Source organism: Poecile atricapillus, chromosome 1, assembly GCF_030490865.1.
Source record: "Poecile atricapillus isolate bPoeAtr1 chromosome 1, bPoeAtr1.hap1, whole genome shotgun sequence".
Taxonomy (NCBI): domain Eukaryota; kingdom Metazoa; phylum Chordata; class Aves; order Passeriformes; family Paridae; genus Poecile; species Poecile atricapillus.
In genome coordinates this window covers 62,176,367-62,184,422 of record NC_081249.1, presented here as the reverse complement: position 1 = coordinate 62,184,422, position 8,056 = coordinate 62,176,367, and the positions used below count along the sequence as shown (strand labels likewise).

The following is an 8,056-nucleotide window of genomic DNA, read 5'->3' as shown; positions in this document are numbered from 1 at the left end:
TCTCCCTGCTTGCTGAAATAGTTTGAAGCTGTTGCATAGGCAACTAATTACAGCTGTACTTGAGACGAAGTGGTTTTGACTCAAATGCTATTGAGAATAAATTTAAAGTATTGTTATCTAGACATCACAGAAGTGACTAAAATCTAGAATGTAAGCCCTAAAGTAATACAGACAGACAGCTGCTGAACACGGAGCAAAGTAGGAGGGCTGACTCTCTAATGAAGCACATTAGACTGTTGTTCAGCCTCACCCCATGCCACCACAGGCTGGAGCGAGACAGCTGGAAGTAGGAAGAAAATGCAAGTGACAGGACTGCTAAAATCATCAGAAGTGGGAAACAAGTTTTGATGCCCAGGTAGACATGGCAGAGCCTCTGACTGGAGGAAAGAAATGCATTCTGCAGAGTTATTAAGAACTTGTAAGGGGCAAATGGGAAGGACAGGACAACAGAGATGACTCAGCAATATGAAGTGTTAAAAATAGCACAAGGATCTGACCTCTCTTGAAGTGACACTTTTTTATTGGCATAAACAGATTCTACATGGTTGTTTGTCCTACTGTATAATCAGCAGTAACTGCAAATGCATTTTTACCACCTCAGCCATTTCTGTTTCAGGGTCTGGGAAGAAACCGAGGTTGTTGCTCTGCTTCTCTTGCCTTTGTTTGACCTTCCCACTTTTATTTAGAGCATTTGTCTACTTTGCAAATTTCAGTGGCATTCACATTCAGAAGACATATAGTGCATGCCTTTCAAGATTTATATGACATATTTTCTGTTATCTAGTGTCATCAACTCACAAATGAAGGTATGCAGGTACAAGGCATGACATTACTCATAGCTGCTCTTAAAATGTCCCTTGCTCTGTGGTGTAGTTTAAACCGACTGCTGAAAACCTGGCATGAATGTATTTGCTGACATTTCTGTGAAAGACCATTCTGTGGACTGGGACCTAAATAGCATTTCATTTCAAGTTTACTCAGCCAATAAATAGCATAAATTGCTCTGCTCTGCCAAGGGCTTATCTTTGAGCACTTCATTTCATAAACAATCCTAATCCCGTTCCATCTGTTTTGCCTTCTCCCAAGCCTTTTGGATATACTAAAACTGTAGGTTATTTCCTGGGGACTTGAAAGGGGAAAGCAGAAACACCATGGCATTGTATATGCCACACAGAATAGTCCACTTCTTCCAGGAGTAGTAGAGGAGTGAGGGAATTTAATACAACTGGATACCCACTAATTTGTGTTTTCACCTGAAGTTTATAATTACTTTTATGATGTGAACAGTTGAATTTGTTTATGAACATGTAAATGTGTGTGGGAAAAGTTTTTAGACTGCGAAAGATTTTGGTTGGTTTTGTTGTTTTGTTTTTTGTTTTTTTTTTCTCAAGGATTTACATCCTTACAGGAGAGGATAATTTGGTTTTGAGTAAACAAAGCTGTAATATATGTTGTACTTTAAAACCTCTCACAGCCCTATGGCCTCTCCAAGGGTACAAAAAGAGCTCCCTGTCTTTGGACAACTTTTGTGTCTTAGCACTGCAGAAGTGCAGAGCCTGTGGGTGCTGCTGGAGGTGACACCCTGAAGAATGAGGGAAAGGTTTTGGTTCTCCTGTCATGATTTCACCCTGGCTGGCAGCTAAGCACCATGCTGCTGCTCACTCTCACCCTCCCTGGTGGACTGGGGGAGAGAATCGGAAGAGTTAAAGCCTGGAACTCTGTGGGTTGAAATAAAACCAGTTTAACAGGTAAAGCAAAACCCACAAGCACAAGTAAAGCAAAACAGGGAATTAATTCACTGCTTCCCATGGGCAGGCAGGTGTTCTGCCATTTCTAGGAAAGCAGAGCTCCCTCATATATAACAGTGGCTTGGGAAAATAAAATGCCATCAATTCAAACATCCTCCCCCTTTCTTCTTCTTCCCCCAGCTTTATATGCTGACTATGATATGACCCCACCCTTTGTCTGGTTGGGGTCAGCTGTTCCAGCTGTGTCTCCTCCGAGCTCCTTGTGCACCCCCAGCCCTCTCTCTGTAATTACTCTCTCAGTAATTACTTTCTTTCAACTTACCACAGTTCTCAGGATTAAGATTACTTTCTTTCACCATACTCTCTGGTGGGGTGAGGTGAGGGGCAGAAAGGGTCCTGGCTCAGTGTCAGCCCTGCTCAGCTGTAACAAAAACCTCCCTGTGCTATCAGCTCTCTAAAAGTCACAAATTCCAAACACAACCCCATACCAATTACTAGTAAGAAAATTAACTCTACTCTAGCCAAAAGCAGCACACACTGAAGTCATTAATTATGATCAGCCTGTATCAATGCACTGATACTTCTCTTGCATCAGAAAATAATTGTGAACCTCCTAATCAGGAGAAATTCTGAACAGTCAGGGTCGGAGCAGGTGTGAAGGCTGCATTTCATGCAGAGGTTGTTTTGTAGCACAAATAGTGATGGTTGCTGTCAATCTGCTCTCCCCTCTTCCTTGTACCTGCAGCTGGAAAGCAATTTACTGGCTTGCATCCCATCTGATATTTTTGCAGAGTTGCATGAAAAGAAGCAGAATTGTATTGAAACATTTTGCTTTTGAAATCCTGGGTTCCTCTGCCATAATTCAGAGCCAAGGGCATAACTAAGGCAGGGAGGGGAGAGGGTCTGATGAACTTTCCCTTTCTCACATTGGAGTTTCCAACACAATAGCACTTTTTCTTTAAGGTTTCAAGTGTGGGTTTGAAAGAACGCCAGCACATCAGAAAAGAAACAGGATGCACAAAGGACTACAAAAACTGCCAGTCCACTGTTTCAAGGGTCCATGGAATTTTCCAGGTTGAGAAAGAGCTCAGTGCAGGAGCCATGAGGTGTATGCTCTTTCTCCCCCATCCAGCTACTGCTGGTGCTTTTTGTCTGTCAGCGGGGGAACACAGGAGCCCTGTCCCATTTCTCACAGTGCTGCCTGCATACACTACAAAACACCTCTCTCTTTGCCTTAGGACAGCTGTGCCAAAACATGCTGAGCATTGCACTGTTTAAAGATTTAGAGTAGGGATAAATGTGGAGAGACAGGGAAGACAAAGGTGAGGGAGCAGTATTGGTTTAACAGGAGAGCCTAGGCCCGTGAATGGAGTGTGAAGCACCAGATGGCAAGATGGTGCTTTCTACCATAAGCCATGCAGCCCAGCCAAGAGTTATTAAAAAGGACTGAGACCACACATGAGGGACATCTTGTTTCCCATCTCATTATATGCTGTGACATCTGTATTGCTATTTTATTGTGAACAATTTGAGAGGAAAGTGCTTTGCTTCATCAGAAAGTTAATGTCTGAGCTTGTTCTCTAATTTTTCATGAAGACCAAAAAGCATAAAAGGAAAGCACCATGGATGAAATGTAATTGTGCTGTAACAAAAAGAATTTACACCAGAGGCTAACTGGGCTGGAAAAGATTTCATAACAGTCCCAGTTTGGACATTGCATGTTATCTTTCTTGACACAGGTTTAGTATAAATACTTGCAAGCTGCTGCAGTTGTTCAGTGCTGTCTTCTTCCCAGCTCTTCTTAATGCAGACCTGCTTAGAATGAGCACTTCTCTTCAAGTAATTGATCCAACCAAAAGGCATATCTGAAATATAGTGCTGTCACTGGCTTCAGCAAGACCAGCAGTAACCCAAAGCTCTGACAAGGCCAGTCCAAAGGCAGGACAAAGGTTTCCTCCCTAGCTCTGTACAATGTTCCTCTGTTCATCTATCCTTATTGCATTACTGAGCAGGTACTTGCTCTAGTTTGGCTTGAAGTGCTATTAAACTCTTTTCTTGTGCTCCAAAATACATGCTTTGCTATAATGATCAAACCAGAAATGAACCTTCACTTAATTAGCCTGTTACTATTTGCTTTCTCCTATATTCTTGTGGAGTAATGAGCCAGCAATGTGCCCTTGCAGCCCAACCAGGCAACCTCTTCCTGGGCTGCATCAAAGGCAGCATGGCCAGCAGGCTGGGGGAGGGGATATTGCCCCTCTCTGCTCTGGTGAGACCACAGCTGCAGTGCTGCATCCAGCTCTGCCTTATGCTCAGCATTGTGACTGGAGTAAATCTGGCCCAAGGCCCCTGCCCAGGAACTGGTTGGCTGACAGTCAGCAGGTGGTGAGCAATTGCATTGTGCACCACTTGTTTAGTATACTCTATTTATTTTATAATTCTTTTTAGTATTTGCCCTTCCTTCTCTGTACTATTAAATTGTCTTTTTTTCAATCCATGAATGTTACTTTTTTTTCTTCCCAATTCTTGCCACATCCCACTGAAGACTGATTGTATGCTGTGTGGTGTTGAGCTGCCCAGTGGGTTAAACCATGACACTTCCTGATGCTTCTAATGGCAGAGTTCTAACAGAGAGAACTGTGGAATACTGCAGGTTGGAAGTGACTTTGGAAGGAACCAAGTCCATTTTCCTGCTCAAAAGGAGGGCTAGCTTCAAAGCTAGATTAGGAAAAAATATCATATTGCAGGTTTGAGCTAGCCAGCAGAATTCAATTTTTTGTGAATGTAATTCTTGTGTTCATAAACTTTCAAGGGGAAAAAGGAGGAGAGAGCACTTTAGAAAGCAATAGTTGAAAAAGCCTCTTTCTTCATTTGAATTTATTATCCTATGCCTGGAAGAACATCTGGTTTTGCCTTACCTAGAGGATTGGAAGCAGCCTGGACATGAATAGTGGGAAGATCAGGATAAATGAGATAAACAGCCTGAAAGAGGGTATAGGTGACTGGTTTCTTTGTCAGCAGAAGGTAAAAGTTGGAAAAGAACTTGGAGGGTGGGTAGGTATGAAGAAGCCCATCTCAATGTAATGACATGATTTCAGTCATATTTGAGTAGACCTGCCTCCTCCCATCTCCTATAAACGTGTTCAGCAGAAGTCTTAAGCAATCTTACGGAAGGGGAAAAGGAACAGTAATAATATAACCATTTTTATTCTTTGTGTGCAGACAGGATGTCTCTTATAAAATCCTTGATAGTTTTCTCCTAAGACAGGCTCTTTCTTCAAAATTTGTTTCAAGGTAAGCACCCTCTTTAAGGAGAAATGTGTTTCATCCAGCCCTGTTAGCAGATAAAATGCTATAATGATGTATATCTTTATAAATGGGATATAAGTTGATATAGAAAGCAGTCAAGTATGATTACAAGCATCCTGGGGGAGCCAATTGGGCTGGCTTTGACAAACACATCCATATGTGGAGGAAGCTGGGGTTTCTTTTACTGCAGTATAGACCACAATATGGAGAGTCATGAGTTCTAGGGGCTTTGTCTGAGCTCAGATCACAGCTGATGTGAGAGGAGAAATTTGAATTAGCAGCTGCAAAAATTGCAGCTTGCAACAAAGCACCAAAAAAAGATGTAATCTGGACAAGCAGAAACCAAACTTCCAGGCTTTTAATTTTGAACTTTATTGATCTTTGTTTTTCTTTTTAATGCTCTGAATGTTTAATGCATTTACTACTTCTTAACATTCAGCAAAATATTACTCCTCCTTTTTACAGGATAATACTTCTAACTACAATAAAATGCAGTGTCTCTTCATCCCATTGAAAAGGATAAATTTCTTTTTCTATTTCTGTACTTTACGCATATAACTAACTTCAGAAAGTATATCCTCTTTTTAAAAGGCATCTTAAAATCACACTTAGAAAAACATTCATCAGCATTTTCTGTGCCTTTTAGTGCACTAGCTCTTTCTTAAACGCACATCCAGCAGGCACTTCCATGATCCCTGTCCAACTACTCACCAGCCTTTGGAGATCAGTTTGTGCTTCTCTGTTCATCAGTTCTCTGCCAGAGCCCAGATAATCTCTCACTATGATGGCAGCAGTGGAGAACACAGCTATGACAAGATTTTAGGTGTGTATCTTCCTGAGCAGTACTGGGTTCAGCTCCTGGTTAGGTACATGGCTGAATCAATACTTCAGCATATGAGTTCAAGTGTTTTCCTGAACTGAAGTCTCCAGCAGGCTCAGTGTGAAGCTAAGAGAGATCCTTCTAGGTCCTTTAATATATATACATATTTTTGGAAATCTCTGTGTATTCATAGCTAGCATATGTCATTGTATTTACATTATTACGGGTTGTGTTTCTAAAATGGAGTTTGGAGACGCCCACATCTCCCAATGGGAGCACACCTGAGCATCAAAACTCCAACTGTGGCTGATTCATCAGAGTAGATCTAAAGACAAACTTGTTCTTGACATTTTCCCCTTACCTAATTATTTTCTAGGAAAGAAATGGATTATTTTTTTTTTCATTGCAATAATTAGGATAGCTAAATGATACAGTAAGCAATTACTGTGGGTTTATTATATCTTCTAAAGAAGAAATGCAGTACTTTTTTATGCTTCAGGAATTAAAGCAGGAAATTTTCTAAGCCTTTGCTTGGTTTTAATTATTGCTGAAACATGATTACAGGAACACAAAAAGGCATAGAAGAACAAAGGATGTTAAAGGAAGAAGCAAACAGTTGGAGTTGCATATGAGTTGTAAATTCACTTGCCTTTCATTTTGTTGACAGGCTCTGGAGCTAAATTTTAGCAAGAACCTGGTCATTTTCTGAACAATTTGTATCAACTTGCGGCTGCTGCTCCACTTTGGGTAACGGAGCGGTTCTACGTGCAGCAACTACACAGGTGAATAGTTTTAATGTCTTCTTGGAATGACTATTGCTCACTTCACTGGACCAAGGGATATAATTGCACACTATATAACTAGCTACTAGCAAGTGAAAATTGCTGTAAACATTTGAATATTTTAGGTGATGTTGTCCAGAATTTGGCCAATTCCGTGTCCAATTGCTACACTTAGTACCTAGGAGACTGTAACTTTATCCAAGGTAAACAAGAAAGCTGACAGGGGTGCTGATTGTTATTTTTGATTTGCCCTTTGGTTGCAGTTCTGGAGAGAAAATTTCCAGGTGAAAACATTTCCAAAGCAGGTCACTTCTCCAGCTATAGCTACACTAACAGCATTCACTGCACTATATAGCAAGCCAAGAACCACTCAAAATTATCACTGTATATTATGACTCCAGTTTAAATTCCCAGGATGCATCCACTGAAGAATATTTCCCAATCCATTTATTTTCTTATGAATTTTAAAACATCACTAAAGCCAAGGGCTTATCTTTCTTGGGTTTTGTTATTGTGAATGCTGTTCACGCTCTGCTCTGTAGTGGGTCTGTGTGTGGCAACTACTAATCAAATCCTGTTGTGTACCAAAATGACGTCAACTGCATCTGAAATTTGCACACCTCAAGGGCTTTACATTTCTTTGTCTTAAATGTCTAATTACTTTAATAAGGAAAGTGTTCAGGGGAGTGCTAATGCAGTAAAGCAATTTTCTATCTCTAATTTTCCCAGCCTGCTTTTTGACAATGTATGTTGTTTCAAGTGCCTTGCAAGATAAACAACATTCCATAGTAAAATACTGCCGGGTACTAGAGAGGGCTTTTGAGCTGGGAATGCAGGATCTGTGAAGTGCCAGAGTTTCAATAAAGGGCCTCATTGTCTATATTGGCTTTTTATTGATTAATTATAATTACACTACTGTAGGCAGTGTCTGCATGCTTTATGGATTTCTTTTGAGCCAGCTAAGTTGTTCTTGCTTTCTCTATTTAATTGTAAATATGAGTTTTAATCACTTCCCATCATTTCTTGGTTGAAAGGGCTGATATTAATGGTGGGGAATGACAGATGGATATTAATTACACCATGACTATTTCTATCTGCTATTTCTCTTTGTTGAAAACGAGCAGGACTTTGCATGTCCACACCTTGGTGCAAGCAGTGTTGCTAAGCTACTGCTGTGCTGGCTGGCACACGTGGGCAGCATCCTTCAGCTGTGAGGATCAACAATACCTGAGTTGCCGGCACATAGGACCATTGTCTTCATGTATGTGGCTCAGGTAACTTAACACCTGGGGCTCAGAATGACATAATAGAAATTTAAGATGGAAAACCCCAAAATTAGCTACCACTGCTTTCAAAGCAATAGGCTTTGTGCATTTCCCTGTCCTATGTCCCCTAAG

At 40.9% G+C, this 8,056-nt stretch overlaps 1 long non-coding RNA gene across 2 annotated transcripts; it reads left to right on the top strand.

Annotated features, from left to right (window-relative positions):
- Nucleotides 1-277: 277 nt before the first annotated feature.
- On the top strand, nt 278-7,905 carry LOC131590842 (uncharacterized). 2 transcript variants are annotated; one of them, XR_009280210.1, is made up of 3 exons: nt 278-355; nt 6,545-6,659; nt 7,784-7,905. It is a non-coding gene; the product is annotated as an uncharacterized LOC131590842 (long non-coding RNA). The 2 variants fall into 2 exon arrangements; XR_009280209.1 differs by lacking the exon at nt 278-355 and adding an exon at nt 4,923-5,042.
- Nucleotides 7,906-8,056: the final 151 nt, after the last annotated feature.